The sequence below is a fragment of the Schistocerca serialis genome, chromosome 4, assembly GCF_023864345.2.
Source record: "Schistocerca serialis cubense isolate TAMUIC-IGC-003099 chromosome 4, iqSchSeri2.2, whole genome shotgun sequence".
In the NCBI taxonomy this organism is placed as follows: domain Eukaryota; kingdom Metazoa; phylum Arthropoda; class Insecta; order Orthoptera; family Acrididae; genus Schistocerca; species Schistocerca serialis.
In genome coordinates this window covers 23,659,473-23,671,549 of record NC_064641.1, presented here as the reverse complement: position 1 = coordinate 23,671,549, position 12,077 = coordinate 23,659,473, and positions in this window count along the sequence as shown.

Here is a 12,077-nt window from a genome sequence, read left to right as displayed (position 1 = left end):
ATAGAGGAACGTTGATGGCGATGCGAAGGCGAGATAAAAAAGATGTGTACACACTATCCAGTATCTATAGTAACGAACTGAAACAAACTGAGAAGAGGAGAACAGCAAAAACAAAGCCTGAAGTTATACTGAATAAATGTAAACGTCGTGTGACTAGGCCCTCCCGTCGGGTAGACCGTTCTCTGGCTGCAAGTCTTTCGATTTGACGCCACTTCGGCGAGTTGCAAGTCGATGGGAATGAAATGATGATGATTAGGACAACACAACACCCAGTCCCTGAGCGGAGAAAATCTCCTACCAAATACTGAAATACACTTACAGAATGGGCAGCGTTGATTTGGCTGACCAGTAGATGACAAATTATACTGCCACAAGAAACCGCATACGAAAACATTATATGAAGCAGTTTCGCCATTTCCTAGACGTGACAGCTCTCAGTTCCTACGTTATATACAAGAAACGTGGTGGAAAATTGGGACGAGTCAACTTTCAAATTCGTGTAATCGAAAGTTTACTGGAAAAATACAGTGTACGTGTTGTTTCGTGCTCTCAGCACAGTAGGGTTGGACGCCCCTGGCAAGTTTCAGGCCCAACACGTTTGGTAGGTCGGCACTTTTCCAAACACGTTCCACCTACTGAAAACAAGAAGGTGCCGACACGAAAATGCAGAGTGTGTTGCAGCAAACTGGGTGACTACGGAAAAAAAATAAAAAGAGAAACGCGTGTGTATTGTGAAGAGTGTGATGTTGGATTGTGTGCAGTACCATGCTTTGAGCTATACCATACAAAGAGTAATTTCTAATAAATATTCTTCAAGAATCTGTGTTTCCCTTAGTTCTACCACTAAAAATAATATAAAATGAATAATAAATACTTTTTTATTTTCAGCAACAGCGTTACTACTGTGAAAATCTTCGAATTGTTAGCTCTTCAGTTGTCAGATAATCACTTGCCCTCATGACAATCGCACATAAGCGTGTCAGATCGCGCCGCTACAATAAGCGCTAGAGACGCGGAAAGAATTACACGCGCGGGAACAGTTCTGGGCGCCAAAACTCTGCGTCTGAGTAGCGCTGAAGCGGCTGACAATAGCCCGCCAACGGGCGCTTTTCTCCACAACAAACACCACGGTCCAGGAGTTAATAAATGAAATGTGCACCAGATTCCAAATATCATTTTTTTGACTTTCGATTCACTGTGTCGCAAGTTGTACATTCATCTACTTCCTTTTTTCATTATTTCCGATAAGTAAATAAATAATACGTAAGTTGAAGCTATAACTCTCGATCATGAATATGTCAACAGATTAGATGACTTCGCTCGTCTGCCCCCCGGGAACCGTAATGCGGAAGCACAGCCGTTACCGACAGCTATCGCGCCTATCGTCGACTTATCGTGAACAAACAGTATTAATGCCCCACAGTAATATTTATTAGTTCTTCATGAACCGGCTTTCGGGTTCTTGGGCGATCGTCAGATAACTTAAAGCTGAACGGAAAGTCCACACAACTTCGGTGAGAATTCATAGCTGTACAAAAATATGTGATATTTTCTGACTATATCGATACAAAACACAAGCACAGTATAATACCTAAAGAGACACTGAACAAATAAATTTTATATCACACTATACTCAAATATTAAAACTATGTGAGTGTATAAAGCAGAAATTGGTGAATGTGACGAACAGACCGAATAAAGTGAGGGGAAGAGAGAAGTCTATGGAACATGTGCGTGGAACATTTATGACAAGCTTAGTAGCTAATGATGACACAATAAGGTTGAGTAATCGAACTGTGTTTGGTCATTAACGACCAAGTGTGGATTTTTTGACTGTTGTTTATCAGCGGCCAGAATTTCGAGTAATGTTAGTTTACTTCCTTTAATTCCCTTATGGAGAACATCACATTTCACACCATCTGAATGGCATTCACTCAGGGTTATGCTCAGTACAGGCGGAATCCCTTTCTCAGTCTCCAACTCCCTTCATGCTCAGTCAGTCTGGTAGTTATAGCCCATCCTGATTGACCTACATATAATTTGCCACACAGATAGCAGGAAATTCCATAAATTCCACTGTGTTCTAAAAACAGAATCTTATCTTTACTGTTGACCATAAAGTGCACAGCAGAATTCCTAGCGTAAAAAGCTGGAGTACATTTCCTGACTTTAGTTTCCTGGCAAGAACATGTGAAGTCCTATTCACATATAGCATGTGGTTCTGTACTGTCTGAGGTTGAGTAAATTATCAAGCAGTGTAGGACTATAGCCATTACTGTGTACTGTTTCTGTAATTATTTTCAATTAGTTTTCAAAATCTGGTTTGGTTTGGGGTACAGATATTTAAGGCTGTGCACCATCGAGTGGAAGCTTAATGTTTATGGGCTATGAGATGCTGGGAACTGACTGGCATTACTGTCTCTATTGAGGTAACTTGCTTGTATATCTTAAATAAATGCTGTTGCTTACTGATGTCAATATTGGTGAGGTCAAAAAACTTGAAAGAATCTCCTCCAAACTCCATTATAAACTTGAGTTTTATGTGGTGTGAATTCAAACGTTGAAAAAATGTATTTAATTGTCTGTTGGTACCTGCCTACAAGCACAGTACTTCATTCACATACCTAGTCCAATATCGTATTTTAGAACTCTTTATCTAAAAACATTCTTTCTGTAAATAGTTCTTTGCTCACGTCATAGTTCTACGTCTACGTTGTATGTGTGAAGTTGGTTTTGATGTTTGTCACATAATGACGTGGCAAAATACACTCCTGGAAATTCAAATAAGAACACCGTGAATTCATTGTCCCAGGAAGGGGAAACTTTATTGACACATTCCTGGGGTCAGATACATCACATGATCACACTGACAGAACCACAGGCACATAGACACAGGCAACAGAGCATGCACAATGTCGTCACTAGTACAGTGTATATCCACCTTTCGCAGCAATGCAGGCTGCTATTCTCCCATGGAGACGATCGTAGAGATGCTGGATGTAGTCCTGTGGAACGGCTTGCCATGCCATTTCCACCTGGCGCCTCAGTTGGACCAGCGTTCGTGCTGGACGTGCAGACCGCGTGAGACGACGCTTCATCCAGTCCCAAACATGCTCAATGGGGGACAGATCAGGAGATCTTGCTGGCCAGGGTAGTTGACTTACACCTTCTAGAGCACGTTGGGTGGCACGGGATACATGCGGACGTGCATTGTCCTGTTGGAACAGCAGGTTCCCTTGCCGGTCTAGGAATGGTAGAACGATGGGTTCGATGACGGTTTGGATGTACCGTGCACTATTCAGTGTCCCCTCGACGATCACCAGTGTTGTACGGCCAGTGTAGGAGATCGCTCCCCACACCATGATGCCGGGTGTTGGCCCTGTGTGCCTCGGTCGTATGCAGTCCTGATTGTGGCTCTCACCTGCACGGCGCCAAACACGCATACGACCATCATTGGCACCAAGGCAGAAGCGACTCTCATCGCTGAAGACGACACGTCTCCATTCGTCCCTCCATTCACGCCTGTCGCGACACCACTGGAGGCGGGCTGCACGATGTTGGGGCATGAGCGGAAGACGGCCTAACGGTGTGCGGGACCGTAGCCCAGCTTCATGGAGACGGTTGCGAATGGTCCTCGCCGATACCCCAGGAACAACAGTGTCCCTAATTTGCTGGGAAGTGGCGGTGCGGTCCCCTACGGCACTGCGTAGGATCCTACGGTCTTGGCGTGCATCCGTGCGTCGCTGCGGTCCGGTCCCAGGTCGACGGGCACGTGCACCTTCCGCCGACCACTGGCGACAACATCGATGTACTGTGGAGACCTCACGCCCCACGTGTTGAGCAATTCGGCGGTACGTCCACCCGGCCTCCCGCATGCCCACTATACGCCCTCGCTCAAAGTCCGTCAACTGCACATACGGTTCACGTCCACGCTTTCGCGGCATGCTACCAGTGTTAAAGACTGCGATGGAGCTCCGTATGCCACGGCAAACTGGCTGACACTGACGGCGGCGGTGCACAAATGCTGCGCAGCTAGCGCCATTCGACGGCCAACACCGCGGTTCCTGGTGTGTCCGCTGTGCCGTGCGTGTGATGATTGCTTGTACAGCCCTCTCGCAGTGTCCGGAGCAAGTATGGTGGGTCTGACACACCGGTGCCAATGTGTTCTTTTTTCCATTTCCAGGAGTGTAGGTATGTCATTAGATAAAATGTTTCATACTGGAAAAATCTGTGCAGAAAATACAAAGTTGTAATAATAATACCTGTCATGCAGGTTTATTCTTATGGGTAATACATTGGCTAGTGATACGGGTTATCAAGCGTACTCAATGTTCCTGCAAATAGTTGTATATGTAACATGCAGAAACTGCTAATTCACTTGTTCGAATTTCCTGTAATTTGGTTTTACGTATGTGTCAGTATTAACTTGATGCGGTTTATTCATAGTAGTTATTTTGCGCAATTAAGTCTTATTTTGTCATTTTCACTGCTTAATGTTTGGTTCAAATGGCTCTAAGCACTATGGGACTTAACTGCTGAGGTCATCTGTCCCCTAGAACCTAAAACTACTTAAACCTAACTAACCTAAGGACATCACACACATCCATACCCGAGGCAGGATTCGAACCTGCGACCGTAGCGGTCGCGCGGTTCCAGACTGTAGCGCCTAGAACCGCTCTGCCACCCCGGCCGGCCGCTTAATGTTTGAACAACGCGTTTTGTGTCTTACATTCAGTCGTTATTTATTAAGGTACGCACTAGTGCGTAGAGTATAGCGCGCTTGCGGGAATATGGACACTGCAGACTACGTCAAAAGTGGGAAGAGGTTGTTGTTGTCTTCAGTCCAGAGACTGGTTTGATGTAGCTGCCCATGCTAGTCTATCCTGTGCAAGCTTCTTCATCTCCCAGTACCTACTGCAACCTACGTCCTTCTGAATCTGCTTAGTATATTCATCTCTTGGTCTCCCTCTACGATTTTTACCCTCCACGCTGCCCTTCAATACTAAATTGGTGATCCCTTGATGCCTCAGAACATGTCCTACCAACCGGTCCCTTCTTCTAGTCAAGTTGTGCCACAAACTCCTCTTCTCCCCAATTCTATTCAATACCTCCTCATTAGTTATGTGGTCTACCCATTTAATCTTTAGCATTCTTCTGTAGCACCACATTTCGATAGCTTCTTTTCTCTTCTTATGCAAACTATTTGTCGTCCACGTTTCACTTCCATACATGGCTACACTCCATACAAATACTTTCAGAAACGACTTCCTGACACTTAACTCTATACTCGATGTTAACAAATTTCTCTTCTTCAGAAACGCTTTCCTTGACATTGCCAGTCTACGTTTTTATCCTCTCTACTTCGACCATCATCAGTTATTTTTCTCCCCAAATAGCAAAAGTTATTTACTACTAGTGTCTCATTTCCTAATCTAATTCCCTCAGCATCACCCAACTTAATTCGACTACATTCCATTATCCTCGTTTTGCTTTTGTTGATGTTCATCTTATATCCTCCTTTCAAGACACTGTCCATTCTGTTCAACTGCTCTTCCAGATTCTTTGCTGTCACTGACAGAATTACAATGTCATCGGCGAACCTCAAAATTTTTATTTCTTCTCCATGGATTTTAATACCTACTCCGAATTTTTCTTTTATTTCCTTTACTGCTTGATCAATATACAAATTGAATAACATCGGGGATAGGCTGCAACCCTGTCTCACTCCCTTCGCAACCACTGCTTCCCTTTCATGCTCCTCGACTTTTATAACTGCCATTTGGTTTCTGTACAAATTGTTAATAGTTTTTCGCTCCCTGTATTTGACACTTGAAGCCTTCAGAATTTGAAATAGAGTATCCCAGTCAACATTGTCAAAAGCTTTATCTAAGTCTACAAATGATCCAAACGTAGATTTGCCTTTTCTTAATCTATCTTGTAAGATAAGTCGTAAGGTCAGTAGTGCCTCACGTGTTCTAACATTTCTACGGAATCCAAAATTGATCTTTCCCGAGGTCGGCTTCTAGCAGTTTTTCTATTCGTCTGCAAAGAATTCGTGTTAGTATTTTGCAGCCGTGGCTTATTAAACTGATAGTTCTGTAATTTTCACATCTGTCAACACCTGCTTTCTTTGAGATTGGAATTATTATATTCTTCTTGAAGTCTGAGGGTATTTCGCCTGTCTTTTACATCTTGCTCATCAGATGATAGAGTTTTGTCAGGGCTGGCTCTCCCAAGGCTATCTATAGTTCTAATGGAATGTTTTCTACTGCCAGAGCCTTGGTTCGATTTAGGTCTTGCAGTGCTCTGTCAAACTCTTCACCCATTATCATATCTCTCATATCATCTTCATCTACGTCCTCTTCCATTTACATAATATTGTCCTCAAGTACATAGACCCTCTATATACTCCTTCCACCTTTCTGCTTTCCCTTCTTTGCTTATAACTGGGTTTTCATCTGAGCGCTTGATATTCTTACAAGTGATTCTCTTTTCTCCGTAAGAGGTAAGTGGGGAACTATCTATCATCCGCAAACTCCTCCCCTCGCGCTTCGGCAAGCGCTGGCTGCTAGACTTCATTGTTATTGTTCGTATTCATTGTTTCCAAAAATATACTTAACTTACAGTTTGTATGTTGTCATTCCGCTCTGAGCACAGTAACAAAATTTTCGTAATAGATTTCATAGAATCTTCGTACTTACATTGGATTATACCTAGTGAAACATCCATTATTAGGTTCTCCAATATGTTTCAAAAATAATATGGATTTTTGTCCAAGAGAGACGCCTACGTGCTAGTTACGACAATTTTGTAAGGCCTGCGTGTTATAGGCAACTATTAATATCACCATTGTTTGCCTTGATGTTGTAACATGTATGTGTCCGAAGATCCGATGATGGCGGCTTTAGTTTCGCCGAAACCGGTAACCATGGAATAGAAAGAAATCCCGCGATCTTGGCTACCAGTTTATTGTTTTATTTTGATTTAACATGATTAATCTGGAACAATATTGCCCCCAGGCCCTGGAAGGATGTATCAGTACTGAGGCAGAATTCTTGTGTCGTATCAGGATATACTAATATGTCCGAGTTTAGCAAATCTCGTTTTATGGCGTCAAAGTCCGTCTGACGATTTTCTGTCCATAGCCATGTGCGGTTTTTCCTCAAAAGAGTTAACAGTGCATCGCTATTTAGGAGCTGATGAGGGCCATGAGGCTAAACCTATGAATGCTTTTAACTGTATTTTAGTTTGTTGTTGTTGCTGTGTTGTTGTTGTTTACGCGGTCAGGTCCAGTGGACCGCGCGCTGCTTTGAGAGATTGCCTCCACTTCAGCCTGTCTTCTGCTCCTTTTTGCCATCCTACCAGCAGTCCCCCTCTCTGAAAGTCTTTGGATACGCAGTCACTCCATCGGGTTCTAGGTCTTCCCACGGGCCTTCTGCCGGTTGGCTTGGTGTTGAGCACAGTTTTAGGCAATCGGTTACCCTGCATTCGAACTACATCCCCTGCCCACTGGAGTAGTTCTGTCTTCATTATAGCCACGATTTTCGGCTCATTGTAAATGTCATACAACTCTGTATTGTGACGAATCCTCCATTTCTCGCTCTCATTATCGTAAACTGGTCCAAAAATCTTCCGGAGGAGTTTCCTTTCAAATATCATCAGTCTGATCAAATATTGCGTGGTTATACTCCAGCTGGCACATCCATATAGTACACTACTGGCCATTAAAACTGCTACACTAAGAAGAAATGCAGATGATAACGGGTATTCATTGGACAAATATATTATACTAGAATTGACATGTGATTACATTTTCACGCAATTTGGGTGCATAGATCCTGAGAAATCAGTACCCAGAACAACCACCTCTGGCCGTAATAACGGCCTTGATACGCCTGGGCATTGAGTCAAACAGAGCTTGGATGGCGTGTACAGGCACAGCTGCCCATGCAGCTTCAACACGATGCCACAGTTCATCAAGAGTAGTGAGTGGCGTATTGTGACTAGCCAGTTGCTCGGCCACGATTGAGGTGAGAGGTCTGGAGACTGTGCTGGCCATGGCAGCAGTCGAACATTTTCTGTATCCAGAAAGGCCCGTACAGGACCTGCAACATGCAGTCGTGCATTATCCTGCTGAAATGTAGGGTTTCCTAGCTATCGAATGAAGGCTAGAGCCACCAGTCGTAACACACCTGAAATGTAACGTCCACTGTTCAAAGTGCCGTCAGTGCGAGAAAGAGGTGACCGAGATGTGTCACCAATGGCACCCCGTACCATCACGCCCAGTGATACGCCAGTATGGCGATGACGAATACACGCTTCCAATGTGCGTTCAGAAAATTGTTCAAGTGGCTCTTACCACTATGGGACTTAACATCTCAGGTCATCAGTCCCCTAGAACTGAGAACTTCTTAAACCTAACTAACCTAAGGAAATCACACACATCCATGCCCGAGGTAGGATTCGAACCTGTGACCGTAGCGGTCGCGCGGTTCCAGACTGTAGCGCCTAGAACCGCTGGGCCACCAGCGGCCGGCAGTGTGCGTTCACAACGATGTCGCCAAACACGGATGCGACCATCATGATGCTGTAAATAGAATCTGGATTAATCCGAAAAAATGAGGTTTTGCTATTCGTGCCCTCTGCTTCGCCGTTGAGTACACCATCACAGGCGCTCCTTTCTGTGATGCAGTATCAAGGGTAACCGCAGGCATGGTCTCCGAGCTGATAGTCCATGCTGCTGCAAACGTCGTCGAAATGTTCGTGCAGATGGTTGTTGGCTCGCAAACGTCCCCATCTGTTGACTCAGGGATCGAGACGGGGCTGCACGATCCGTTACAGCCATGCGGATAAGATGCCTGTTATCGCGAGTGCTAGTGATACGAGGCCTTTGTGATCCAGCACGGCGTTCCGTATTACCCTCCTGAAGCCACCGATTCCATATTCTGCTAGCAGTCATTGGATCTCGACCAACGCGAGCAGCAATGTCACGATACGATAAACCGCAATCGAGATAGGCTTCAATCCGACCTTTATCAAAGTCGGAAACGTGATGGTACGCATTTCTTCTCCTTACACGAGGTATCACAACGCCGGTCTACTGCTGTTTGTGTATGAGAAATCGGCTGGAAACGTTCCACATGTCAGCACGTTATAGGTGTCACCACCGGTGCCAACCTTGTGTGAATGCTCTGAAAACCTGATCATTTGCACGTCACAGCATCTTCTTCCTGTCGGTTAAATTTCGCGTCTGTAGCACGTCATGTTCATGGTGTAGCAATTTTAATGGCCTGTAGTTTACTAATGGCTGTAGTAGTATATTGTAGATGTTTATTTTGAAACGTCTTAACAAACTTTTGGTTTTGAGGAGCGCATTAAGGCCGTGGAACAGCGATTTCCTGCCTGTTGTCTTGCCTGTATTTCCATTTTACTGGATGGTTCATCTCTGAATACTGCGCCCAGGTATTTGAACTCCCTGACGACGATAAGAACCTTCAGTTGTCCGTAATGGTGGAAGTGGTTCTTCAGTTTCATTTTAGTTTGTAGGATAGGAAAATGTCTGATGCCGTGTAGATTGTGTGGATCAGGAAGAATGTCCTTGGTGAAATAATTTGACCTAAGAACATAAACTCTTTTTCGGCAAATTTTGAGTTCTTTAAGTTAAGTGCGACTTCATAAGTGAAAAATTTGTCTAACACTATTCTTAATACGTGGAATTGGTCTTCCCATTCAGCTGTAGCAGTAAGTATATCATCCACATAGACTCTAACTTGACTCAATAATTCAGGGCCTAGAACCTTATTCAAATCTTCAATAAACGCACGTGCACTCCCGCACTTGCAGCAAAATGCGAAATTGAAAACTTCTACCATTACAGACAAATGCTGTGTATTGTTGGGTATGTGGATACAACAAGGTTTGCCAGTATAATTTATTTAGATCTATTGTCATAAGGAATTTTACTCTATGGAATTTTAATAATTGCTGCTCTAGGTTTTATGGGTTGGTTCTTACAGGTACTATGGTTTTGTTAATTTCCCTCCCACCCGAAACAAGTCATACACTTCCTTCGAGTTTGCTTATCGCTAGGCTGGGGCTGTAATATGGCAAGTTAGATGGTTCAATAACATTACAATAGATCATACATTCAATCTCCTTTCTTACTGCTTCTTTCTTTGTCCAAAAAATTGTGTATGATGTATGACAGTAAGTTTCATGGGGGTGTACTTGCATATGTTGAACATATCCTTTAATTATTCCTGGTTTCTTTTCAAAAACATGCAAATATTGCGACAACAATATACCTAGCTCTTGTTTCCCGATTCTTCTACCTTACTCTCAATAGCGTGTAAAATTCTCATTTCCTCTGACATTTTTTTATTATATTGCTCATTCACATAATAGACTTCTGGGTACATCTGATCGACACTCACTTTATCTGCTAACAGATTATTCATACAAGACTTTGTTTTCATTAAATCAACTCAAATTACGTCATCGCCTGCGCAAAGAAAACATTTGAGACTGCGTAGATTAATTTTCATTTGATATTAAAAATCCATTCTTAGGAAATAATTAACTATTAGTTTTCCTCCCACTAGGAATGTAGAAGTAATTGTGGTTACAACGAAAGTTGTTAGAATATAGGCTTGTAACTTTAAGCCTTCTGACTTATTTCCTGTAGCTGTTAAAATATGGCAATTCTACACACGTCAATTAGGTAGGGTTAGTTTCCATTTTATTTCATCGAACAAGCTGTATGAAACAAGATTTCTAGCCGCTCCTGTATCTAGTATCACATGTACATCTATTGTTTTTATTTTGATATTAGACATTACCTGTACTTCATCGTTTATTGTTTTATATCATTTGTCTTATCTGTATAAAGGTCATTCCGAATATCAATTGCTTTGTGGTATCTTAAGAAATAATTGTCTTCAGCGTCAAGCTCCCACTCTCATTTTCGGTCGGCGACTGGGGTCTGTTGTTGTGATCTTCAGTCCTGAGACTGGTTTGATGCAGCTCTCCATGCTACTCTATCCTGTGCAAGCTTCTTCATCTCCCAGTACCTACTGCAACCTACATGCTTCTGAATCTGCTTAGTGTACTCATCTCTTGGTCCCCTTCTACGATTTTTACCCTCCACGCTGCCCTCCAATACTAAATTGGTGATCCCTTGATGCCTCAGAACATGTCCTACCAACCGATCCCTTCTTCTAGTCAAGTTGTGCCACAAACTCCTCTTCTCCCCAATTCTATTCAATACCTCCTCATTAGTTATGTGATCTACCCATTTAATCTTCAGCATTCTTCTGTAGCACCACATTTAGAAAGCTTCTATTCTCTTCTTGCCCAAACTATTTATCATCCATGTTTCACTTCCGTACATGGCTACAATTCATACAAATACTTTCACAAACGACTTCCTGACACTTAAATCTATACACGACGTTAACAAATTTCTCTTCTTCAGAAACGCTTTCCTTGCCATTGCTAAACTACATTTTATATCTTCTCTACTTCGACCATCATCAGTTATTTTGCTCCCCAAATAGCAAAACTCCTTTACTGCTTTAAGTGTCTCATTTCCTAATCTAATTCCCTCAGCATCACCCGACTTAATTCCACTACATTCCATTATCCTCGTTTTGCTTTTGTTGATGCTCATCTTATATCCTCCTTTTAAGACACTGTCTATTCCGTTCAGCTGCTCTTCCAAGTCCTTTGCTGTCTCTGACAGAATTACAATGTCATCGGCGAACCTTAAAGTTTTTATCTCTTCTCCATGGATTTTAATACCTACTCCGAATTTTTCTTTTGTTTGCTTTACTGCTTGCTCAAAATACAGATTGAATAACATCGGGGCCGCGCGGGATTAGCCGAGCGGTCTTAGGTGCTGCAGTCATAGACTGTGCTGCTGGTCCCGGGGGAGGTTCGAGTCCTCCCTCGGGCATGGGTGTATGTGTTTGTCCTTAGGATAATTTAGGTTAAGTAGTGTGTAAGCCTAGGGACTGATGACCTTAGCAGTTCAGTCCCACAATATTAAAAAAAAAAAAAAAGAAACAAAAAAAAAAAAA